Below are 27,928 nucleotides of genomic sequence, written 5' to 3'. Positions count from 1 at the left end.
GTTTTTCACCATTAGGATGAATGTGGAGGACTTATGAAAGAGGTAATTATCTATATTAATGCAAAAGGTACCAAAGTGTGGTCTAGATTAAGCACAGGGGGAAGAACTGGCAGAAAAAAGAAGACAAGGACTATAAAATGCTTCCGCTCAGATAAAGTACTGAGGGGAAATTGCAAGAGTCAGTGTAATCCAGAGAATCCCGCTATCTACACTCAGAGAAATTTAAATAAGTGGGCTATGCACCAGCTGTGTATGCCCAGGTGCCAGGTTCACTCCTCTGGTACGCTGTGAAGAGATGGCAATCTCTTTCAAATTTTACTCCATTGAAAGGAGGTTCCAACTGAGACCTCATTTTCTCTGAGCCTGATGGCTACACCTGCAAGTAACCAGTATAAGAAAAAAGTGACCAACACAAATGTCCAAATTAATTTTTTTATAAGGTTATAATGAATGCTCTCACATAATACTAGATTAAAGGGCTCTTATCAATCTCTAGTTTTAATGTTGATAGAAACATACAGAGCAGGGGACTTATTTCACAACCAAATGTTTATCTTCATTTCTTCTTTCAAGTCTAAGCTTCATTCCTGTGAGCAAATAGCAAAGGAAAAAGATTGGAAGTTTTCCACCTAGGTTTTTGGTCAAGCTCTGTCAATTTTTAAACACTAATTTTAAGACCTGTTCTTGAAAACCACTTTGAGAACTTAGCTGGATTTCCTCATAGATGGTTATCATTAAGTATATGAGGAATGAGAAGAACTTCTGATGAAGCATGCTCCGTGTGGTAAGAGCATCCTCCTCAATAAAGCTGTCTGCTTAGGTTGAAGGGAGCTGAAAGTATCCCTGTATCTGGGACCATGTCATACCTGGCAGTCACTCAAGGACATAGACTGTTTGGCCTCACAGCCTTGAAGGTTCCTCAGTTTTCCATATGTAAGAAGCCTAAACAAGTAGGCCCTCTGATAACCAGTCCATGTGGCTGGATGGGGCAGCAGATAGCCAGAGCAGCTCCTAATAGAGAGCTGCAATAATGTCGCCACAGGTCCAGGGAGCACAGACAATACTTTTTTTTTTTTTTTTGCCAGTGGCATGCATAAAACTTGAACTTGAAAAGCAGCAGCTTTTGCTGAGCATCCTGGGGTAGAGTTCTGGAACTGAAGACATTTTTTGGAAGGACAGGAAAAAGCCAAGCTGAGGCAATAATATCAATTACAATAAATAGCTTTTGTCACAAGGGACTGAAGAACATGGCAATTATCTACATCTCTGTCTCTGAGGTCACATGTAGTCTATACATATCATTCCTAAGTACATTTCTTTATTCAAAAGGTACTTGTTGTTCACTTATAATGAGTCTAATTAAAGTACTGAAAACTAAGAAAATGGTAATCAAAGTCAAATTCAGAAAAAAACAAAAATTGCTTTTCCTAATATTTGAGAGTTCTAGACTATGACTTAAATTTGCACTATAAAGAGAATCATGAATAAAATTTAAACTTGGAAAAATTTAGGTTTTGAATTATGTATTTTAACAGAAAATGTCACCATTACTTTAAATACTCACAGAAATATTCAGAATCCTCCTCCAACTGTTAAAAATGTTAGTTATAATCACAAAAATTTATAGATGGTATGAATTTTTTAATTAATAAGGACATTTTTTCATATTATTAACATAATTTTTCCAAAAAATGTCATTGAGTACCTAGTATGTATCTGTTGACAATAATAAAAATTACATTAGATACAGAGTTAATCTAAATGGTATGTCAGAAGCAGAAACATATTTTTTACTTTCAAGGCCTTGATTTCTCCTCATTTATATTCATAAAGCACATTATAACAAAAATACCTTAATAAAACATCACCATCAGGATCACATTGTCATATAGGGATCCATTCCTAATTAATTCATGAATGCTACTTACTGAGGTCCATGGAGCTACTCCTTAAATTGTTACTATCAGTATCCTCAATATTTTCAGATAAAAATAAAAAATCTGAGATTTAGAAAAGGATTAAAATAAGACAAGAATTTTAGGCAGGAGAATTATTTTGGTCATTTTAGATAAATCATAAAATTGATGTGTCGGGAGCAATGCTACATAACTTTAGGGAAAAATCATTTGGTTAGCCTAGTTCTCCTGCCTACAGACCAGCTATGGAATTCTGAGACATAATTCCATTTTGACCTCTGGTCACAACTGAGACTTCAATGATCTGGTGATGCTGTGATTCTACAGGACAAGAAACATCCTGGGAGCTGAAAACATCCTGGGAGGAACAAACATCTACTCAGTTCCTCCTTGTTCTTGGATTGTTACATCTTATTTACACGGATGTACTGAACTCTCAAAAGTTGTTTGTTACATCTTGTTTATGCCGACGTACTGAACTTTCTGCAAGTCATTTGTCACATTTGTTTCTCCCGATGTACTGAATAAAAGGTGCAGTAAACTGGGGGATTTCATCTTTGCTGCCCAGAGCAACACTGATCAGACACAAATTTCAGCTGCTTAGTCTCATTTTTCTACCTTTCCTGTATAATCTAATTTGCCTTGTGCTGCCATGGCTCTCAGGAGACTAGGACTTACTGCAGAGGTTCTAGTAACGTCCCCTTTCCCTGATCCCTATATTGATGCTTGTTCACTTAGAAACTTTTCCAACTCAATAACTTATCTAAAACTTAGCAGAGGGCCGGGAATTTAGCTCAGTGGTTTTGCTGCCTGCTGCGCAAGCGCAAGAACCTGAGTTCAATCCCCAGTACCGAAAACAAAAACAAAAAAACAAACAGCAACAATAAAACTTAACAGAGGATTACTTGCTTATTTACATAGGTAGCTCATATAATCAGTTGTGATCTGAGACTGTCAGCTTCTAATCACTCAAAGGGTGGGTGCTGAAGTCATTTATTTATTTCTCTCTATATTCAAGAACAAATAAAAATTTGCATATTTTTTCAATAAATATCAAGTTCTTTTGTTTTTTCCTTTGCTTTGACTTTTGAGACAGAATCTCACAATGTGCTTCAGGCTGGCATTGAACTCACTATGCAAACCACATTGGCCTCAAACTCACAGTAATTCTTCCTGCTTCAGACTCTCAGGTGCTGGGATTACAGGCATGTGCCACAACATTTGACTTTGAATTCTTATTTTTTACCAGGGAATCTGCTGTGTTTGGGGGAGTTAGTGATAAATGAGTTAACACTCCTATCTAAGAAGAAGACAATTCCAGGAAATGGTAATAGAAGATTCAAAGACTATTTGAATCTTGAACCATAAGGTGGAAATGAGCTTGCTGTGAAAAAAAAGACAGAGAGGAGATGAATGGGGAACTAGGGAGATGAATTAGGAGATGGTTGATGTAATTACAGAAAAATAATCTGGGCTTCAACCATGGCAAGAGAACTGGTGAGATTTGAGTATTTTTTTAGGTCTAAAGTAAACATGATTGGTTAAAGGATAGGATATAAAATAACTCTTAGGCAAAAAGTTTAGCAGCAGGTCAGAACCTGTTCCTTTTGTTAATGGAAGAAGTGGGTTTCCTGTGGAATGGGAGAGTCAGCAGTTCTCAGTGTGTCATGTAAAATATGAGGAGCCTTTTTAGTAGAAATGGCACATAGGCCATTGATACATACTTTTGATATTCAAGACAGTCAGGGCTGGGCTTTGTTACATGCTAAACACACACACACACGACTAAGTACAGTCTTGGTTTTTGAGAGCCTCACCATCTAATGCACTTTGTTGGAAACAATCTTGGCTGCTGGAACCCAACCTCCTTTCTTTCTCCAGTAGTTATTTATCTTCATGAGGGTAAAGATCTCATTGTGTCCATTTCTGAAACTCCATTCTTCACCACAGAGCTGATGTTCATTATATGTTTTGTTAAGTTGGGCTGAATATAATCAACTCAAGCAGAGAGTCACTAGGCAGAAACATCAAAAATGCATATACCTGGAAAAAATATCTAAACTGTTGCTTTTGCTTTTCAGGGCCTTAAACTTCAGATGAGGCAACAAAATAGATCCTTAAAAAGTGAAATTTCAGAGATCATTTATTATGGGACAAATGCACAGAGCTAGAAAGACTTAGAAGGTGAGTGGAACGAAAGCTATGTGAAGGTTGAGGTGGTCAGGGATGGTTTCAAGGAGTCTTGGGAGATGGGTAAGATTGATAGGATTGAGAAGAAAGCCACCTGGTAATACATACAATACCATATTCATTAAAATGTAGCCCTTGGAGGTATCAATTTGAATAAAACAGTTTGACCTGCTGAGCAAGGATTTAAAATCTGAGACACATGAATGGAATTTATTACATTCAAAAGCCTACACTCCAGGATTTGTACACTGAAGTTTAGAGTCCACCAATTCTCGTTTCTTCTTTGGCAGAAACAAGGCAAAACAAAACCCCTAATGATTCCTTAGTGAGTAAATGGCTGGTAAAATGTCAGTATTCAAGGGGCTCTGAAAAGTAGTCACCTTCATACCTAAAGTGCTCTTCTTTCAGGTATATCACTTCCCTGAGTGCAAGAAATATCACCATTAAGATTAATCCTTGGGCCAGGGATTTAGCTCAGTGGTTTCACCGCTGGCTGCACAAGCGCAAGAACCTGAGTTCGATCCCCGGTACAAAAAAAAAAAAAAAAAAAATTAATCCTTAAGCCCTGACACATCATTTATTCTCCATCTAGAATCTGTGTTATAATGTATTTTATTCTAATGCTTTAAGGGACATAGGTCGTTGATTGTAAAATATCTAGCATAGGATGCATAAGTTGAATTCCAAAATCTGAGAGGGAATTTGAAAGAGGTGCCAAAAGAATTTCCCAGCTCCACTTTCATCTGGGGTAAATTTCTTGTGTTTCCCTCTGAGTTTTATAAAACATATCCTCTCACAATCAGAGAGGAAAATCTTCTTTTAAAAAATATCACTTGGTATCCAAATAACGTCCACATTATATTTTAAGAAGGATTATTGTTTTTAAAGCATTTGTGAAGAGAATGAGAAACAAAGAATAGATTCCCTGCTGCAGCAAAACAAATGACAGAGATCTCTAAGTGTCCCTGGACAGTGGCCACTCCTATTAGAACGCTGTATGTGTATTCATTTCTCTTGACTAAGAATTTTCTTGTTCATTTTCCTAGCACTGTCTGCCTTTTGCTTCCATATCTCCTTCTGTAGAATCAGCATCATTTTAAAATATTCACTAAGGGAACTTGCTGACTCTGCTCTTCACACCTGAAATGTCAGAGTTACAGCAAGAGTTTTTGATAAATTAAATGCTGGCCACCTCTTGTCCCCTAAAGACATTCATTGCACATGTCCTGTACTCGCCATGTTATTGATCAAGCGCCTGTAGTTCTCTCCAGATGTTAAAAAAAAAAAAGTCTAAATCCCTAATGGAAAGCTCACTGAAAAAGGTTGAAGATTTAGGGAACCAATGAACTATATAGAGAGCACCCTGTAATAAGAATTTTGGAAGAAATGTCAATTTTTCCTGGTTGCTTTTCTTTAGTCATAGCAGATTCACAGAATATTTTAACATTACCTTAGGTGTGTGAGTCCTGGTCCCCTTTGTCACAATTGATACAAGTATAGTCCCTCTTCCATTCAGTATAATAAACAAATCATGCACTTATCATATGATTTTTCCTTACTGGAATGTAAAGTCCACTATTATTTTCCCCTATTAATATGCAATTACCCCTATTTGAGTGCCTATCATATTGGACTTTGAGTCTTGGTTTAAATATTTGTATCCTCCACTAGACTAGAAAATTTATGAGGGCAGGAATTGAGTTGTAAATTTAGGAAACTCCCTAAAAAGCCAAAATAAAAGTGTTCAATAACAGAATTGAATAAGCAGAAGAAAGAACTTGTGAACTTGAAGACAGGTCATTTGAAATTATTAATTCAGATGAGAAAGATTTTAAATATAATAAAAAAATTAATTAACTCTAAAAAAACTTACAGAGCACCATCAAACAGAACAATATAAGAATTACAGGAATTCTAGAAGGAGAAGAAAATAAATTCTAGAAGGAATTCTAGATGGGTCAGAGAATAAATTTGAGGAATAGCAAAAACCCTTAAAATTTTAGGAAGGAAACAGATATACGAATTCAAAACTAAATAAACTCCAAATAGGGTAGATTAGAAGAAACAGTCCATTAAAAAGATTATGCACCATGACCCAGTGGAATTTATCCCTGAGGTTCAAGGAACTATCAACCTACTGAAATCAATGAATATAATATACCATATTAATAAAATGAAGAACGAAAACCACATCATCTTCACAATTGGTACTGAAAAGCATCTGACAAAATTCAATGTCCTTTCATGATAAAAATGCTCAACAAACTAGGGACAGAAGGTAGGTATGTCAACATAATAAAACACATTTATAAAAAGTCCACAGCAAATATTATACTCAAAGGTGGAGGACTGAAAGCATTTCAGACTTTGTTTCTATGTACATCTTAGTTTAAAGAAAATCAAAGTATGTTAGAAAATATTGTCAGTTCCGGGCATTGTTTTTTGAAGGATTGTCATAGAGAAGAGGACAGCCTACCAGTATTCCTTTAAAAAGTTACATGAGGAAAGTTTTAGAGAACTTTAAGGCAAGAACTGACTATGTCCCCCGTTTGAGAAAGCTGACAGTGACTACACTCCAGCCCTTCTTTCTGCAGGTGAATATGAAATACTTTTGTGCTTTCATGTTAGAAGTGATAGCTGCCAAAATTCTAGAACTGCTCTTATTCCTCTAATTAGTTCCTAATTGGGGATGCTATTATGCCACTCCTTAAAATGCAGAGAGGTCTGCTGCAGCTGTAAAAGTCTGTGTTCACCATTCAGAACCTTCCCGGCCTGAAAGGATGATAAACTCTTTACCTCTTCCCCTGAAGAGAGTGATGGGTTTCCTGTTTGTAGTCTATTGTGCTGTTGGTAAATCCTAGGTTTTTCTTTTATGCGCATAGGTCAGAATAGGAGAGATTTGCTTCTGGTTCAATCAGTATTTCTCCTGGAAGCCTTCAGGGGCCCAGGAGAGCTGTTAATCTGATCTGCTGGGTTGTGTATGGCTTGAGTAAAGAAGCAGGTTACTAAAACAACATCTGTGAGCGGTGGGACTTGATGATATATAGACTTCACCTGCTCTGGAACCAAAACCTATAATAAAGTTTACAGTTTATAAAACACAGTCTTAAAATATTTATGTGGCTCTGTAGGTGAATTGGATCTGTTTTTCAACTCTGCATGCAGTCACGCTGTACAAAAACTGACCTTGATATAGCAAAAAGAGAGCTTGTACTAAGCTGTTCAATGAATTTAGCTCTCTATGTGAATGGAGATTTAATGTTTGGGGGAGAGGTTGGGAAGGGTAGGGCAAGGTAAGGAAGAGGCTTAGCTCTCCTCATACAGAGATGGCAATGGGGCTTCACTTTATAAAACACTGACTATCCTCTAAGGCAGCACTGTATACCAGAAATTTATGCACTGATCGAAGTATTTGTATCTGTGCTATCCAAGATGGTAGCCAACTAATTGTGCATGGCTACTGAGCACTTGCGATGTGACTATCTGACAAATAAACTGAATTTTAAATTTTGTTGAATTTAAGTTAATTTAACCAGGGGTGGTGGCACATGCCTGTAATCCCAGCACTCCAGAGGCTGAGGCAGGAGGACTGCCACAAGTTCGAGGCCAGCCTGGACTACAGAGTTCAAGGCCAGTCTGAACTACATAGAGAGACCCTGTCTCAAAAATATAAAAATAAAAGCAAAAAATTTTAAATTAATTTAAAAATAAGCAGCCATATGTGGCCAATGATTACCATATTGAGCAATGTAGCTTTAAACACTGATTTTAATCTGTTTGAATGCACTGAATTCTTTATGAATGTGTGAAAAACTAAGCAACTATTCTACTTAAAAAAATGCTTAATATAAACACACACTTTCCAGGTGTTCACACATACTCTGAGACACGCCTGTGGATTTATAGTTGTTTGTGGATCTGATGACTTCTAAATTTTGGAATGAGACATATTGCATTTTAATTATGATCACAAAAAATTGTGTGAATCATATTAAATAATAATAATAAAATATATTTCCTTACTTGTAAAATAAGCCTGTTAATAACACCCACTTCATATATATGTTGTGGGAACTAAATGAAAAAATTCTTCGCTTTTAGGATAATAATTGAGTCTGCAAAAAATATTATACAACTGTCTCATTTTACAACTGAAGAGACGTTATGAGTCGTAATGTGTACCAGTCAGGGTTCAGTCAGGAAAACAACACCAAAAATGGGTGTATAGGATGGGAATTACAGCTACATGAATATGGGAGGAAGTAAAGAAGGGAAAGTCTGAGGAGAAATAGGAAAATAACAGAAAGTTACCATGTTGAGCTGAAGCGCTGATATGTGTGAAAAAGTTAGTGCTTTCTGGAAAATCCTAGAAGCAAAGTACTACTGGGCATCTAAGTCGGCTGTGAAGGGAGGACTTGTAGGGGAGTTACTTGTAGTAACTGTCCCTTCTTAGAAAGTTGTTACCTATGTACAACTAGGGCTTTTGTGCATGTAAGTGTCAAGTGTGCGGTGATGGGCTTGGGGTAACTGCTAGTTGACAGCATCAGAAACCAGGAAGAGAAGATGGACGCCAACTGAGAGGAGAGTGAAAGTAAACGGAGTTTACTGGATGCCCTTGGTATGCTGTGCTACTGTCTGGCTACCAAGTTTGTTGCTAGAGAAGTGGGTCTGGATTCATTTCTTTCTTCCAGTCTTTATACACATTCAGGTTTTGGCCAGAATTATTCTGTAACCACACAGAGAAAGTGATTCCAGGAAACACAGCTTCTAATCTTAAGTTGACAAGATGCACCTAGGCACATGGTGTAGCTTTTTAATTAATTATTTTAATTTTATCATTTATAAATGACAGTGATCTAAAAATTATTTATAAATGGTTTGATAAACAATTAGACACACATCCTCCTTATTTTATAAGTGATTTTCAGAATGTTCAGTGAGTGGCACAAGAACCCTCAATGAGAGGTCATGATCAGAAAACAAACTGTCTGATCCTCAGTCCACAGAGGGTTCTTTCCACCTCTACAGGAGCTGACAAAGATGCCCTGAAGCATTTTTATTGTTGTCACTTTTATGTTGATGATAGAAGATAAAGGGCTGAACAACATCTAAAGACAGTTCACTTTTCTATTCAAAGACACTGACTCAAGTGGAACTGGCCAAAGGATCACTGGAATACAGAAAAGGCTCAAGGCTGAATTACTCATAGGCTTTTTTTTGTTTTTTTTTTATTATAAAAGTGTGCTTTATTATAAGAAAAATTTAAATATAACCAACAATACTGAAAATAATGTAACTGGCATTTGTAGTCTTGGTCAGAGTTCTTTATTAAATAGGCATTTATTTAACTGTTCCATGACTAGTTAACAATCAGATTAAGCAACAAAAGAGATTAGCTTGAAAAAGTGAAGAAAACAGAATAAGGAACATTTGGCTGGGGTTTTTTGTTTGTTTGTGTTTTTCCATAACAGACATGGCTTTTAAAATCTACAATAGTAAATCTTCATGTAGAGAGGCTCCCACATCCTACAAGAAGGTTTTGGCAAAAATATTAAACAATTTTCTAAAATGTGGCTGAAGTTACAGTTCACATACTTTAATTTCTTATTGTCTTCTAAAAGCCCAAGAGCTTACACTTAATAAAAGAAAAAGCCTTCTTTACCAAACATATGAGGGGACCCTATGTCTACATAATCTGCACAGATCTGCCACCTTGGGTTTCTGGTCTTCCTCATAGAGACTGCCAACCCACAGACTGATCAGCACCCAGGGAGGTCCCTCCCCCCGTTTCTCTAAGGTGGGAGGAGTAAATTTGTATAAGCAAAACCATATAGAACAATAAAAGGAATTTCTGTCCATAGCAAATAGGCCAGTAAGCCTTGCCATCTGCTTTAACGCCGACTCACACTTAAAATACAGAAAACTCAAACTTACTAGATTTTTATTGACCACTGAGATGCTCATAGAAGATGCCATAGAAGATGAATTCAATTATACTCATAGGCTTTTTATGTCCGTGTGGATCATTAGCCTTTGGCTAAAATTCAAGTATATCTTTATAAAAGAAAACATTAGTATTACCTTCCTGGCAAGCAAGACTGAAGGGATGTGTTGTCCTCACACCCATTGTGCCAGCTAAGAAGATACATCAATCATGATTCTTTTTGTGACAAACTTATAGAAATAATGGTGTGTAAGCAAATGAAGTACAAACGAATTATTTATGTAATGGAGACATTTGTTCTCATAAATTGTCAAATTATATATAGCTGCTGATATGTTGGCTTTTCCTAAGGCTGTGCTCTTTGCTTTTATCAACTTTATATATGATTTATGAAGGCAGATGCATCAGATTGAAAAATGATAAAGAAAATGTGATTTGCCTACAAACAGAATCCAGAGATAAGCTTGAGTTTTAAAATATACTAAATCAGAAGAAAAATGATATAAAAGTTATCTTTTTGCACCAAAAATAATCAAAATTGACATTGAAATACTTCATACTTAAAAACCCATCACAAAAACTTTATGAAAGTGATATTGTCATGCTTTTCTTTGTACAAAAAAAGAGATTGAGACCCTAAAAATGCAAGAACTTATTTATACTTTTTTCTAAACCAGTGGTGAAGATAGGATGAATTTGCCTAGTTTTTAGTCTATAAATAAATTTATTCTTAAGGTCATCTAAAAATATATCTGGCCTTAAACTAGACTATAGCTTAAAATATTCTAGTCTTAACTCAATCATATACTGTACTTTATTTCTAATTAAAATTTGAGAAGAAGTTGTTAAAAGGAGTTCAAGTAAATTACAATAAAATTGGATGAGGAAAAATAAGAAATATAGCTAAGAGCCACACTCTTTCTGCAGTACATACTTCCGTGACTACACTTTATTAAGTGCATGATCAAATTAAACTTGTTACTGACTAGTGTTCTGTATACTTTACTTCCATGGAGACAATGAACACAGGCAGGGTTTATCTTCACAATTACTTAATTTCTTTGGCCCCACCTGTACCATGAAGAAGTATTGAATTACTATTCAGCTCTGTTCAAATAACTGCTATTTTTAAATATAGACATATTTCTACTAAATCATCCGTATCTGCTCTTGGATCAATTCTGGAGATAGCAAACATGGAATGGTCCATGCTGAAATGATCAATAATTAATCATTTCTGCAAACGTTTACCTGCCTGTAATCTTCACTGCATTAATCTAGTCCCAATTATCCAGTACCTCAAACTAGAAACCTGAAACATGGTATTGTATAGCAAAAGCAAGAGAGCTTGAGTTTGACTTTAACTTTGCATGACTCTTAGCAACTTTGCCTATTAGTGCCTCTGTCTCCTCACATCTAATAAAATCATATTGTATCACACATTCCAAGATGCTAGTGAGGGTTAAATGAGTTTGTACATATAGTGTTTAGATTTCAATAAATTCATACCTTTGATTCTTTCTCTTTTGTGCCTTGCATTTAATTTATAACCAGAGCATTGTATTTCTTCTCATAAAAATATTTCTTGGCCATATGAGATCAAATTCTCACTGCTTTTTGCCTTATAACTGATGAAGCTTTTTCCACTAGTGTCTAAAAATCTCTTAACTGTCTGTCTATTAATTGTTCATTCATCTGTCCTTTAACATATATAATTAGTCTAATTTCTATTCTACTTCTAATATGGACCAGGGTTTTTAGAAATCTTAAATCAGATCTTTCAGAGTGAATCTCAGACCCAGTTAGTAGATACTCAGGCAAAATGTGAATAAACTAAGAGCTTTCGGGGATAAGACAAGTTCATTTACTACAGGAAGTATATTTCTTCTACATTGCCTAGTCACTTGTCATTCTATTTCTCCTCCATTCAGCAAAAAAAAGTATACATAAGTTTAAATACAGAATTTTCTTGGGTTGGAATGAATAAGATTTAAAACCAAAGATCTATATTTTAGCACTAGATATGCCCCTTTCTAAATATAAGTTTTGAATAACTTATACTTTCTAAACATAAAATTAAAATGAAGATAGAGGTAATAGCCAATTCATAGTATTGTATGGAAAGTTTAATGTGATAATATAAACAAAAATGTACTATGAATGATTAAGACCAGACCTGTTCAACTTGGAGGCTCGCCAGGAACATATGACCCTGCTCAGCCAGTAATGTGCCCCTGTATAAACTCTGAAAGTTATTAAATGATTTTTAGCAACACTGCTTATTACTCATTTACATGGTGCTGGAGTGTGAATTGTGTAGGTAACAACAGAACATTGTGTAGGGGAGGGCACAGTGTCGAAGGGGTAAATCCACCTCCTGTGCCTGCCACACGCAATCAAATAGTCCAGGTATGTCAGATATTATATGTGCATGTGCAGTTTGGAGAGTGAAGTGCAGTGATTAGCAACAATAGTATTTTAACCTATCTAGTTATTTGTGCACCTGTGAAATAGCAATTCATTAGTATTACGTAGACATATTAGGTTTTCTCATTTAATTGTTAAACTTGGGCTTCTGTTATTTCATTTTACTGTTTAATAAAAATATAAGACAGGGGGCCGGGATTTAGCTCAGTGGCACCACCCCTGCCTCACAAGCACAAGGTCCTGAGTTTGATCCCCGGTACGAAAAAAAAAAAAAAAAAGAACAGGAAGTTTTATTACTTATATATACTAACTACATTATGTTATGTTATATTCATCCCAAAACTGTTCCTTTTTCCAGTGTGGCCTAGGCAAACCAAAGAGTTGGACATCCATGACTCAGACTGAGGCAAGCATTGGCCATTATTATTCCTTTCTGAATTGTATTGAAAAGGGGATTGCTTTCTCTAAACTCTCTGTGTTAATCAGATTTCCTTTACTGAGATGATGGACTCATATAAAGGAAAGTTTTGTTTTACCTTCCAGTCTTGGTGTTTTCTGTCCTCCATGATGAGTTGGCCCCATTATTTTGGGGCTTGTAAGGAGCCAGCACAGCATGGTGGAGAGCTCATGGTGAAGCCCAGCTTTTATCTTCGTGGTGACTAGTAAACAAAAGACAAGAAGAGGAAGGGGCTCCTGTCCTAATGTCTCCGTGCAGGGCATGCTTCCAAAGAACAGAGGGCCTCCCACTAAGCCTTATCACTTAAAGGTTCTACCACCCCCCATTAACACTCCAAGCTAGGCACCAGTTCTTTAATACACAGGTCTTTGGGGGATGTATCCTAACACAAGAGTCTCTAACTGTTCATGTAATATGACAATTTGTGCAACAATATCCTAGGACATGGCCTATCTCCAAGAACTGCACTAGGAATAGAGTAGATATAATGTTCACCTAACAAGTATATATAGTTTCACATTTGCAGTGACTACTTTAAGGTCCCACCGTCCTTTTGTACATGATATCAAACACAAACCTTTCTGTTGAAACCAATTTTTACTACTTTATTAGAGTGTCAGTTTAATTACAAACGAGAAGAGATATCAGATGGCAAGTTGGTAAGCAGAACTAACTCAGCAGATTTATAAAGGTTGTTTATGTCCTTGTCTTTTGCTAATCATCCCAAACAAAAACCAAAGGTTTTACAATGCATCAAAGAGCCCACTTCATAGCAAGAAACAAATAGAAAGTTACCACTATAAAAAATTTTCTAAACGTCCAAGCAATAAGACAGGAATGAAATTCAATAGAAATCAGAAAAGGATGGGTGGATAGATTGTCAAACAGAGAGAATAGTATACATCAACTTCTTGGTTTTCAAAATTGCATAATATCTAAGTGGAACAGAAGGGTGATGAAATATGAAAGTGACAGTGGAATACTAAGTAGACTAAAAGTCGAAGGTTTTGTAGCTCAGAGAGTTGTATGGCATTTGGGACAAGAAAGGCAGACTGTTGACTCTGGTAAGTCATTGAGTATCTGGAGTGGGAGTGCTTTTCAGGCAATAGCCTTGTGCAGCAACAAGGTTTGCTCTAGTTAGCTTCCATTGCTTTACATATATAGAGTCTTTTACAAGCCATATGAAAACACAGAATATGTTTTATGATCATGACAATCCTCCAAAATATGTACCCCGAAGCTTCTTCACACAAATACCTTCCTACTCACTCCTCTCATTGTTATCCTCCAGTTTGCTGTAAAACTACTCCTGAATAATACACAGCTTTCTGACTTTCCTGTCATTTAAGTCCCCAGGGCTTCTTGAGAAAAATGTTGAGGGTTGATAAGAGCTCTGGGCCTCTCTGTATCTGAGACACAGAACTTACATTTACTAGTTTCAAGACATTAGAAGAATATAACTCTTCTGAGATTTGGAACATGTCAGGGATCTATTTACTTTCCAAAATTGTTAGAACACAATAATATAGTGTAGTTAGAATTTTTTAAGCTGAAAACTATTTCATGTACATATATGTATCTTCATATATATATATATATGTATCTTTAAAAATTAACATTTTCCCGTATCAGCTTCTCAATAAATTAATTATATTTTCCCTGTAATAAACCAGTCTTTAATTACACAAGATACATCATGCAAATGTATAAGTATACTATAAAATATACATTCCCTGCTAAAGCAAACAAGAACCACTCAAGAGCCTCATTGCTGTAGTCCTAGACAGTGGTGGCAAATCTATGGCACTTGTGTTGTTTTTCTTTTAAGACAAAAAATGTTAATCTATGAATTGTTTTTTCTAAAGTAAAGCCTCAGTATTCAGGTTTAATTGCATTGTTGGCACTTTGCGGTAAATAAGTGGGTTTCGAGTTGCAGTTTGGGTGCTTGTCTCTAAAAGGCTGGCCATCACTGTAAGATGTAAACTCATAGTGGATCTAGAGGCAAATTAGGTTGGTTAATAAATTCTAAGAGGTAGTATAAGCTAACAGCTTATGGCATACCCTACATCATTCCAATCTGTCTTTGTCATCATATCACTTTCCCATCTCTCTCTTATGTCTCTTATAGAAAGTCTTCTACTTCCTCTTTATAAGGAGATATATATATATATAAGCATTAAGGGCCACCTTGAATAATTTAAACTATCCTCCTCATTTTGAGATTCTTAATGCCATCTACAAAGATGTTTTTAAAAAATTTCCGTGTTCCACGAAGCGGATTATTTTGGGTATAAGGAAGTGATTTTTTTTATGGTTGCTACAAGTGCCTTTTCAACATGTAACTCTTTTAGCATTATAAGTGGGAAGATGAGCTTGAAGCTTATCTGGTTCAACACTCAAAGCCCTTAGCTAGGCCAGCAGACCTTCCCCAGCTGCTGGAAGGGCTGGGTGCTAGCTGCTCACAGTGGCTTCCTTCTCTGGAGAATTATCCTCTGCCAGTGGGAGGCGCCTCATTCCTAGCCCAAGCCAATGACTAATTCATATAGCAGAAGAAAAAGGTCAACTCTGCTGCTCGGAGAAAAAAAAAAAATTAAAACTCAAGTTAGGGCTGAGGACGTGGCTCAGTGGCAGAGCATATGTCTGGCATACACAATGTCCTAGGTTTGAGTCCCACCACTGCCGGTAGAGAATGTAAGAAGTCAACTCAAATGTATTACTCTAGCAAAAATCTTTATATAGGAACCAAAATTTACATCTAGCAAACCTAAGTATTGCACCTCATCTTTTTTCACTGATTAAGATCTTAAGCACCAATAAAATGGTCACATTAAGTTACAGAATTGAAATAACTCATGTTTGTTCACTGTGCTATTATTATTTCAAATTTATTGTTTAAATGCAGTACTCTTTTAACTCAGTAATGACAGAAATCTTGCCCAAAACAAGTATGAACAATTCTTTAACAACTTGAACACATGTAATTGATTCTGCATGTGTAGGGACCTCTATATATTTGAGAACACTTCCAATTAACATCCATGTGGAATGTGATATTTATTAAAGGATACTTCATAAAAACATTGTGAATTTGAAAGCTGATGTACATATTATAAAGTGTCAGTGGAAACTGAAACACATGTCTAAATTTAGAGTTCATACCAACCAAAGACTTTTGGGCTGATAATTTCATAGTTGGATTTATCACTCTCTGCTCCCAGAGCATAATACTTCTGTCACCTCCACTCTCAGCCTTGATATTTTCTTCAATTAGATAAAGAGAATAAATAATTTTATCCCATTGATATATAGCTTTATTCAATAAAACTTGAATTCTAATGGTTTTGATTAAAAAGTATGAAAATGCTTTGTGATTTATTAGAAAAAAGGTAGTAAATAAAAGTTAAAGTTCTTTTAATACACAATCTCTCAAATATAGAAAGTGCAAAAATACATTATAACATTTCAATGAAAATGTTCACCCTTTTTGTAAACGTGATATCTTTTTTCCAGAGCTTCTGTTGATATAATTGATAAATCAATGTCTATATTTAAAGGGTAGAACACGTTTTGATTTCTACAGACATTGTGAAATGATAACCACAATCAATCTAATTAACAGATCTATCAAGTCATATTCCTCTTCTGCCTTTCCTCTACCAATTCATCTGTCCATGAACGGTTCTGTGTCTTAGCTATTGGGAATAATGTGTCAGTGAAAGTGGGAGTGTAGACACCCCTTCCATACATTGACTTCATTTTCTTTGGCTATATAGCCAAAAGTGAGACTGCTGAATTATATAGTAGTTCTATATTTAAATTTTTGAGAAGCCTTCATAAAGCTTTCCATAGTAGCTGCACCAATTTATGTTCCCACTAAATATAGACAAGTATTCCATTTTCTCTATAAGTTCACTGGTGCTTATCATTTTCTGTTTGATAGTAACTACAATAATAGGTGTGAGGAGATATTTCACCATGGTTTTGATTGCATTTCCTGATGATTGGTAGTTTTGAGCACATTATCATATGAATGTTGTCCATTTGCATGTCGTCTTTAGAAAAATTCAGACCCTTTGCCCATTTTTAAAAATTGGGTTATTTGTAATTTGTCTTTGTTATCAGTTTTTATCATTATTGTTATTTCTTTACTGTTGATTTGTAAGTGTTTGTGTTTATGTTTTAGGTATGAGAAATCTTATGTAAATATCCTTATTAGATAAATAGTTCAAAAATGTTTCTATTTCATAGTTTGCTTTTTCATTGTTTATTTGTTCTTTTTTAAGAAATCTTTTTTATTTCTACATAGTCCCACTTGTTAATTTTTGCTTTTGTTGCCTGTGTTATTATCTTTTGAATTTTGGATGATTATCCAAAATAATCATCTCCAAGATAAACATCATGGAATTTTCTCCTTACATGTTCTTTTAGAAGTTTTATGGTTTCAAATCTGACATTCAGAACTTTAATCTACCTTTAGTTGATTTTTGTGTGGTGTGAGATAAGGATCCAAATATATTGTTTTGCATGTGAACGTGCAGTTTTGCCAGTACTACTTGTTGAAGCGACTACCCTTTCCTCATTGTTGCTGGTGACTTTTTTTGAAGATTAGTTGTCTGTGTATATGTGTGTGTGTGTATGTGTGTGTATGTGTGTGTGTGTGTGTATAGCTTACTTCTAGGATTCCTACTTTTTTCATTAATTTGTATATTTGTGTTTATGTCTGTACCATGATATTTGTTCTCCATATCTTTTCTTTTTTCTTTTTTTCTTTCTTTTCTTTTTTTTTGGTACCAGGGATTGAACTTGGGACCTTGTGCTTGCAAGGCAAATGGTGGAACCACTGAGCTAAATCCCCGGCCCTGTTCTCCATATCTTTGTAGGATAGTTTAAGATAAACAGAATGATGCCTACAGATTTGTTCTTTACGATCATGATTGTTTTGGCTATTTTGAGTCTCTTGAGGTTACATATAAATTTAGAATTTTTTTATTTTTATAAAAGATGTCATTGGAACTTTGGTAGGTGGTTCACTGAATGTGTAGATCACTTTGGGTAGTGTAGACATTTTGATAATATGAATTTTTCTGATCCATGAAAATGGTGTCTCTTTCAACTTCTTTCATTAATGTTATGTGATATTAGCAGTCAAATCTTTTATTAACTTTATTCCTAAGCATTTTATTCATTTTGCTGTTATTTTAGTATGTGTGCTGCCGAAGCAAGCACATTTTGCTGTTATTTTAAATGAGGTTATGTTCATCTTTTTTGAATAGTTTATTGTTCATATATAGATAATAACTAATTAATATATGTTGATTTTATCTCAACTTTGTTGAATTTGAACTTTGATCCTAAATTAGCAAAACATCTGTAAATAAATTTAGGAATTTAAAAATTAATATTAAAAATAATATTAAAATAAGTAATATTAAAAATAATTATTTACATGTCTTGAGTATATATTTTTAAGAATGAAGTAAGTCAAGAATGTGTACTTTCAGAATAATGAAAAAGTAAAGAAAAAATAAAATTTAAAGAATGTTAGAATATGTATCTCTAAAAGCACGCTGCTATATATTAGTAACATACAAACTATATGTAAAGGTTTAGAAAGTCCACTGAAAGATAAAAGAATATTAATGGCTAGCTAACAAATAAAAACTCCATTCCCACTGTAGACAGAGAAAGAAAAAGAACACATGAGCAGTACAATGATATTCTACCTTTCATCTATCAAATTGCCACAGGTTAGAAACACTAATGATAATCAAAGCTGACTAGGCTATGTTAAGAATAGCCACTGATGAGAGTGTAAATGGCTGCAGGAAACCTAGAGGGTAATTTAGCAATATGTATCAAGAGCTTTCAAATGAGTTTGTGCACGTTGATGTACTAATTTCACTTCTAGGAGTCTTTGGTAAGAAAATGATACGTGCCGATATAGATACATTATAAGAAGATGTAGCCAAGTGGGATTTTTCCTTAAGTGCAGGCGTGTGTGTGTGTGTGTGTGTGTGTGTGTGTGAGTGTGTATGTGTGTGTGTGTATTTCAGAGCAGAAAAATTTTGGAAAAATTCTATATGTTCAGAGAGAAAGTAATTATCAAACAGTATGATGCATCTGTGCGATAAATGGTTATGCAGGTATTAAAATTGTGTCAAAGAATATTTTTGACATAAGGACATATAAAAAGCATTGCAAGAAAAAGCACACCAAGTTTATTAGTGTATAAAGGAAAAGTGAGGAAAGAAAAAGACACAAATATACTTTAAAATATTTTAAAGTTCTTATATTGGTCTATAATTTTTAAGCTTTATAGGCTGATATATATATCACAACCACATATTCATTTTAGTTTAAGTAAAAATTTGTGTATGATCACATAAAATATTAAAATTTCAAATTTTGAAACAATTTCCTGTATGCTATATTTTCTATTACCAGATTTCTAGTATTTCATTACTTATTTTGTGTCTAGTTGATCTATCTATTTGTGACAGTGGGGTGTTGAGGTCCCCCACTACAATTGTATTAGTGCATATATGACTTTTCATGTCTGTTAGTATTTGTTTTATATAGTTGGGTGCACTAGTGTTTGGTGCATAGATATTTATGATTGTCATCTCTTCCTCTTGGATTCTTCCCTTTACAAGGATGTAGTGCCCATCTTTGTCTCTCTTAATCAGTGTTGGTTTGAAATCTACTTGATCTGCCAAGAGGATAGCTACTTCTGCTTTTTTGGGGGTTCCTGTCAGTTGGAGTATTGTTTTCCACCCTTTAACTTTCAGTCTATGGGTTTCCTTTTGAATTAAGTGTGTTTCTTGTATGCAGCATATTGTTGGATTTTGCTTCTTGACCCATTCTGCCAGTCTATTTCTTTTGATTGGTGAATTGAGACCATTAACATTGATGGTTATAACTGAAACATATTGACTTGTCATTGCCATGACTTTTTCTTTTTGTTGGGTTCTCCCCCTTTACATTTAATTTCTTGTTGTGCCAGATGGGTTCATTCTGCTTTGTTTACTGGGGTTGTGATCCTCAATGTCTGTTCCTAGGATATTGTGTAAAATTCTTTGGAGTGCTGATTTGGCATTCACGAAGTTCCTAAGGTGCTCTTTGTCATAAAAGTATCTTATTTCTCCATCAATTTTGAAAGACAGTTTTGCAAGGTACATCAATCTGGGTTAGAAGCTGTTTTCTTTTAGGGCTTGAAATATGTCAGTCCAAGCTCTTCTTGCCTTGATGGTTTGTGTTGAGAAGTCTGCTGTGATTCTGATGGGCTTTCCTTTGTATGTGATTTGTTTCTTTTCTCTAACTGCTTGTAGAACTTTGTTCTTCTGTTGTGTTTCTGGAATCTTAACAATTATATGCCTATGTGTAGATGTTTTATGATCAAGGCTATTTGGACTCCTATATGCCTCACTTATCTGTATGTCAAGCTCTTTCCCCCTGCTTGGGAAGTTTTCTGTCATTATTTCTGTGAAGAGATTTTTTATGTCATCTGCACTCTGTCCTGTTTCTTCATGGACTCCAATCAGTCTTATGTTATTCTTCTTTGCATCATCTAGCAGCTGCTGGATTGATTTCTCATGTTCCCTTATAATTTTGAAGCAATTTTTCTTTTCCTGGTCACTAATTGCAATTTTATCTTCTTTATCTGAAATTTTGTCCTCACATTGGCTCATTCTGCTGTGTAGACTTTCAATGGAGTTTTTCATCTCCTGGAAATTTATTTGTATCTGTTTTATGGATTCCATTTGTTTCCTATGTTGGGATTCCATCATGTTTCTCAGCTCCTCTCTAGATTTATTAATTATGTCTTGCACTAGGGGCACAATTTCTCCTGTTATCTGAGAAATTATTTCTGATTTCATTTTTTTCTAGATCCTCTTTTGTTGTCAGTTCAGTGGGTCCAGGTGGTTGAGTATCAGAGTGTTCCATGTCATTTCCCTTTGGGGTTGCTGTAGGTGATCTGGAAGTCTGATTTTGAGACTTATTTATGTGTTTTCTCATTTTGACTGGGGGGGGTGCTGTTGGCGCCTGCATGGATTACCTCCTCTGAGCTGAGAGAGGTGGGACAGGGGCTGGGAGCAGCGGTAGGGATGGTGGCTCAAAAGCCCTTTCCTGTGGGCTGGGAGCATTGGGAGGGATAGTGGCCTGGAAGCCCCTTCCTCTGGACCAGGAGCAGTGGGATGGCAGCTCAGAAGCCCCTACCTCTGGGCCAGGAGTGGTGGGAGGGATGGTGGCCTGGAAGCCCCTTCCTCTGGGCCAGGAGCAGTGGGATGGGGGCTCAGAAGCTCCTACCTCTAGGCCGGGAGCAGCAGGACTCAGTACCTTGGTCTGGTGGTCCAGGGTCCTCTGCATCTTTGTAATGTGGAACCAGGTGCTTGTACCACCAGATTTTTAATAGAAGTAGGACAGAATGGGTTTTGGGGGAGTTTTTTGGTACAGGGGATGGAACTCAGGACCTTGTGCTTATGAGGCAGGCATGGTGACACTGAGCTAAATCCCTGGCCCTGGAAAGAATGGTTTCAAAACAGAAAAACTCTCCCACCTCCAATAAACAAGCAAAAACATAATAAATGAGACATTTAAATAATAATAAGTAATAAATAAGATATATTTTTAAAATCCCAAACAAAAAAACTTCATTATTTAAAAGTGTGATTTGAGAAAATAGAATTAGAATCAATTTAAATAAGACACTTTTAACCAAACCCTATCCTAGCTTAATGACTGAAAGATTGCTCAGAGATCATGTCATATTTGGAAATTCTTTTACAAATAGAAGCTCTGAGTTTTGTCAATCTGAATTTAAAATGTTATCTTCATTAGCATCACATGACAAACATGTCATTTATCCCTGCCAAGGTTGGTAATCATACATTAAGTACAGGTTGAGAAATATGATTGATGTCTTTTTTGTTGCCTTAATCCAAAACTGATCTAAGGTAGCTAGGTGTATGTAAAAGCCTCTTTTCATATTTTAGCAAATTACCTTTTTCTGTATATCTTACAAGAGTAACAGCACTAGATTTTATGGAAACAAAAAAGGCTAGAACTAGACATATTCTAAGAGGCATGCTGTTTCATTATTTAAAACATGTCCCTGATTTATTTGCATTGCAATAACTAAACCCTTCTTTACCCATAGCCTTAATTACCAATCATTTATTTTATAACGACTCTTTATTTCCCTGACTTCTTTTCTCCTTCCAGACTCCAATTTGTAATGTCACCTCTGTGAGGATTCATTATCTGGCATTCTGCACCCGGCAGAGGGGATTTCAAGCTCTACTCTCCATGCATTTATAAGTCTCCAGGTACTCTTGCCTGAAATATATCGTTGCTAGTCCTGGCTGTATGGCTGACATCCACATAAAAAAAAGAACCATTCCCCATGAAAAAGAGTTAAGCCAAAGATATGTGTTTTTATGCAAAGATGTGATTTACCTTTAAAATAGATTCTTTCATTTCAAATGTTTTACTGTGGTAATCTTGAACATGGTTAGCTCTAATTGTTAAATTTTGGGTGCTCCAAAATTAATGTGAATGCTTACTATGCCATAATTTCGTTAACTGGATATTTTTGTATCAATTTTTTAAATTTACTCTTTAAATTTTGCAATCTAGGAGCCATCTGTGTTTTAGCCCTACATAACTGAGCTAGAGAGCAATTCCTCCAGGATAGACCAGCCAAATGGCTTCCAAAGCTATCATCTCTCTTTCTGCTATAGAAGTCCTGATATAGGTCCTGTCTTTCTAGCTACTTATTAAAGTCTCCTGAACCCAAGATCTTCCTGCTTCCATTAATATATCTTCATGCTTTAAAAAATGTATATCTGAGGGAAAAAAATTTAAAAAGGGAAAGTGTACATCTCTTCAAAGTCATATCCATCTTGCAAACCTTAAATAATTCCTTGAGTTAATAAAAGCAAAGTTAACTAGCTGAAGTGACAAAGAAACTTTACAATCATAAGTAGCACAACAGAATAAAATTTAATTTCTCACTTGTGTATCTATCCAATATAAATGATCCTGGTTAGTGAGGGGAGGAGGGGTGTCTGACTCCCAGTCAAGAGCCCAGTTGCTTATGGTGTTGCCATCTTCTATATGTAGCTTCCAACTTTCTTCATTCAAAAGGTGAGAGACAATGGAGAAGACTCTCTCTCTCTCTCTCTCTATATATATATATATATAAAATATATATATATTTGTCACCTAGACCTGATAATGACACATAAATTGGCTGTTCCTATTCAATTAGAGAACACATCACCATCTATATTTGCCAGATTAGAACACGCAATTCTTGGTAGTGATTGGTAATTGTTCTATATGATATGGAAAGAGATTCGATATCTTTGGTAGTCTGTTTTGTCTGATCTAATTTCAAGGAGCAAACTTTTCAGTAAGGTATGCATGGTCTTGATTTAGCTCTTTGCTAATATTCTACCTTTTCTCATTCTTTGAGTTTGCACACCATGCATCTTAGTGCCTCTTAGAGATGCAGTTGTAAGATTCCACTTTTAAGCTACCAGATCTCCCTGCAAAGCTGGTTGTTGTTTTTTGGTATGTTTAAGTGTGTGCTTCTTTTATTTTTTTGTTCGTTTACAGATTAGTTGTACACAGATTTCTCTCTCTTTTTTCCATAGTTTCCTAAATTCCAAAGGCAGTTTGCAAATTGGGAAGTTCTTCAAATCATTTTTATGTAGCAATTAATACACATAATACATTTGATATATGGCTGTTGCATATCAGAATCTTCTATCTATGGTGACTTTGCTGAAATCAAGGTTTACTTTTTCTATCAAGTTCTTTCAGTGTAAAAAAAGAATAATAAATTTGAACCATTTACAGGAAAATGGAATCCATAGTGTTAAGTGAAATAAATCAGTCACATAAACTTAAATATTGCATGGTTTCTCTTACACGAGAAACACAAAGTATAAATAAAGGACCAAATTAAAAAATAGATAATAAGAAACCAAGAGATAGATCTTTTGAAAAGCAAAAAGGGACCAACAGATGGAAAGAGGGGGTAAGAGGGAAAGGGATCTAAAAAGAATTAAGATGTGTCATCTCCATGTACTAACTATCCACAGTGAATGCATTCGTTACATACTATAAGCATGTACTAATAAAAAAATTTAAAAAGAAATGTTTGACTAACAAATGTATTCCAGATTTTCCATACATGTCTGAGTATGTAACAGACATTTATTAAATATTTGTGGAATAAATGAATGGATGAACCTTTGCATTCCCAGTACCCATCAGTGATGATAACAGACTCTAAGAATACATGGAAGCAAGAAAGCAACACTAGTAAGGACAGAAGGGAAGGCAGGAAAGAGCAATTTGCTGGTTCTGAAATAGAACATCTCTCATTTCAAAGGTGATCTTCAATAATTTTGTGGTTTGAAGTCATAATTAATACAATTATTTAAGTGAAACAAATGAATAAACAAGTAAGTTGACATAATAGTCAGAGACATGGTTATGGACAGGGAGAGCAGTGACTTTCCTTAATGTAGGTTATGTATGAGGTAACTTCTCATTTACTTACAGGCCAAACTAGCTCTCAATTTCTAAGCCTTAATAAATACGACCTGGGGAAAAAAGATAAGAATGCCATAATTTAATGGGACCAGGTAGATATGACATGTTAAATCATACAAATGACCTGAATCTCACATTAAGATGATTTAAAGAATCCAAGAAACTTTTAAGTCTACATACAGCATAGACATTGTGTTGAATAAGTCTGCATGGGGAGGGCTAAGAATTCATAGTTACAGAACTATCAAGAAAGGACCTGAGGGCCGGGGATTTAGCTCAGTGGTTTCACCGCCTGCTGAGCAAGCGCAAGGACCCAAGTTCAATCCCTGGTACCAAAAATAATAATAATTAAAAAAGTACCTGAATGCTAAAATAAAACTCTGTAAGAATCTACTTTGGGTTATTTTAAATATTTGGATATGGTCGATGAATGTTTCTAAAAATATCTTGCATATGAAATAGGGCTTTATTGCCCCTTTCTGGCTCCCTGATGGTTGTCCTGGGATGTGCTCAGTCAAGGAGCACTTAAGAAGTTCAATGAATGATTTCATTATGTATAATGGCTAATGAACTTAAGTGTACTAAACTGGTAGCATTTGCAAGAGAAATTTCCTCACTTGCTCAAACTCCTTTCCCTGTAGAAAACTTGATGCTTTTGCTCAAATAGTCATCCAGAGATTGAATTTGCAATTGTTGAAAAGCAAAAAATAGACTTTCCTCTGGGACATTTATCTAATTATCAAACACTGAAGATTGTAGAGGGAAATGTTCCTTCCTTTTTTTCAGACAATCACTTAAATTCAGATGCCTGATTTCTAATTAATATATTCAAGATCTGAATCTAGTTTTCTCTATTATGATTAAAATTCCCTCGTTTTATCTAATGCCCTCTAAGACAAGGGCTCTCTTAAATTCTGTAAATTCAATCTCATTTATTAACCCCAAAATCTAGATTCAACTGTTATTTGGGCTTATTTTATCCATTCAGGAAGTATGTATTTATAATGAAGATATAAAGTAACATTAGTATAAAATTAACTCTATGATCTCCACGAAGTAATGACAAATCCAAGATCTAAATACAGCACAAGGCTTGTTGCAATTGGCTTTCCTAGGAAGCAGCCTCTGTGATGTAGTTTGTCAAGGAGTACTTTAGTGATTCAGCCTTTGGAAGGGGAAGGAAAGAAGTGAGAGTGTATAAAATGAGTGGAGCAGGATGCAGTCTCAGTGGGAGTCGCAAAGGACACTGCTGGAAGTTGTGAAGGTAAGATAGCCCTTCAAAGCTTTCCTAACTTGGTGGTAGGACAACTGGACCTTTGGCTTTTGACTGTCATTGACTGTCACTGACTGTAGGCTCTCTCAGAGAGGAGCCATGACTTTGGATAAAGCACAGTTTGGACTCAAGATAGCACTTGGAGGAGGTTGTAAACTGCAACTCCAGCTGTTAGGAGATTAAACCTTTCATTCCTGGAGGATGACATGGGGAGTGAGTCATAGCATCAAACCCAGGGATCTAACTAATTGAATAAAGTAGTACAGAAAGCCTAAAAAGCCATAGAAGATGTGAAGAAGTGGTCGAAGTTGTGATAAAAGCAGTTCTTGAGAGTGATTGATGTCAAGCACTGATGTCAAGGGAAATGCAACAGCATCTGTCACTGGAATACTGGAAATATTAGGCAATGTACATCACTTGTCTGCACTCATTTCTTCATTTGGAAAGTTGAAGTACTAATACATTCCTGTCAATGTTATTGGAAACATGACTGAGACTCTTCCCTTTGTCAAATTAACCCTTGTTCTCAAGCACTGGAGAGGAGAGGACATTTCCCAAAGAACAGCATAGGCACTCTAGGCAGAGGATTCCATGATATAGTTACTATCTCAAGGTGATCTTATTACAGCTTACTGATAAGGTTTTTCACTGGTTCTATGCCACATTTTTCAGCAAGTACACACTAGCCCAATCAGCTGTTAGAGCCCTGCTGAGAGAGACTTTGTGAGTCAACCAGGTATCTAAGTGGCAGATGACCCCAAAATATTTACACTGACAATTTCATTGTGCACATTTTACCAGGCCTTTGTATCATCATTCTTCTAGTAAGTATTCTTCCATGAAGGAAACAGAATCAACCCTTATCTCCTTGCCCTTGTTGAAACTTAGGAAATGTCTGACAAACTGGCATGGTGATCTAAACAAATCCAGTCCATGAAACTTGTGACATTTTATATCACCCATTGCTGTTTGATATTCAAATCCAAAGGCCATGCTAATTATATTTTCTTGTATAAATAAAACAGGTTACAGAAATGGATATTAAAATTATATTTATTTAAATACATATATAGAGAAAGTCATTTGCACCAGGAAGTGAATACAAAAGAACCTTGATCGAGCGTATTTTATCATTAAAATTGTGCTGTGAATGACTTTAAGAATAATAAAAATTCACTTCATAATCTAGATTCTATTACAATAAAAGCCCAGTTACATTATTATACTTTTACTAATCCATTAAGCTGATGTTTTAAAATTACTTAGACTGGAATGCTAGTATGGGATATAATAAAATACCATACTGTCACTATAACATGTTGGATTTTAATTACCATTCTTATAAAATATGAATTAACATGGTGACAATTCACTTGAAATCTAATTAACTTGCCTTAGTTATCTTGCTCAATGCCTGCAATATGCAAATAATCTTTAGAAAGTTAACCTATTAATAAGAATATGATTATGCATTTTCCCCAATTTAATTTCTATTTAATTACATTACTAGACTTGGTTTGTCTCCCAGCAAAGCATCAATTTTGTAAAGAGTATCTGTAACAGTCACTTGATCATTGCTCTTAAAAACAAGGCAGTGTCTTATTAATTTTGGGTAAATCATTAAATGCACCTGTGCTTAATGTCCAAGCTCCAATTTTCTGGTACTGTGCACCAGAACTGCTCTGTTTCACACTTTCTAAGTGAAAGAAGTAAGAAGTGCTATGTAGAATCATGATTGACCCATGCCCAGGGCATCTGTCCTGATGAAGACATAAAATGGAAAGGACAGAAGGAGACTTGCAGGGGAAAAAGATTTTAGAGCATGGGCAGGTGCTAAGATCCTGGATAAAATAGGACATTATTTGTTAATTCTGACATTCCATAATTCTGACATTTTCACGATATGCTGAATTGCATTTATTATTTAATATTCATTCAAAGCAGCTCAAATTTCCCTGCTAAGATAGGAGGAAGTGTCACGGGTAGCATGGGAAGAGAATTGGAAATCTCCTGTTCCTCTTTCAGCGAGCATGCCATTCCACGCTTCACCACCTGGTTCCTAAGACAGCTGGTTGGCATAAACTTAGGGGCTTATTATTTTTCTTGTGGGACACAATGTATGAGTGCAGCTGATATCCATTATTAAATCTAAATCC

General features: G+C 35.4%; 1 long non-coding RNA gene across 1 annotated transcript in view; it reads left to right on the top strand.

The window, feature by feature from the left end:
- The window catches only part of LOC110345687 (uncharacterized), a 203,762-nt gene that overhangs the window by 134,250 nt on the left and 41,584 nt on the right, over positions 1 to 27,928 (top strand). The window contains exons 4-5 of the long non-coding RNA XR_015439544.1: positions 3,998 to 4,100; positions 22,157 to 22,260. This is a non-coding gene — a long non-coding RNA (uncharacterized LOC110345687). The remainder of the gene's footprint in view (positions 1 to 3,997; positions 4,101 to 22,156; positions 22,261 to 27,928) is intronic.

The sequence above is a fragment of the Heterocephalus glaber genome, unplaced genomic scaffold (assembly GCF_053883595.1).
Source record: "Heterocephalus glaber isolate CG9 unplaced genomic scaffold, H.glaber_assembly_v1.0 deba00001472, whole genome shotgun sequence".
Classification (NCBI taxonomy): domain Eukaryota; kingdom Metazoa; phylum Chordata; class Mammalia; order Rodentia; family Bathyergidae; genus Heterocephalus; species Heterocephalus glaber.
This window is presented reverse-complemented; position numbering and strand designations above follow the sequence as displayed.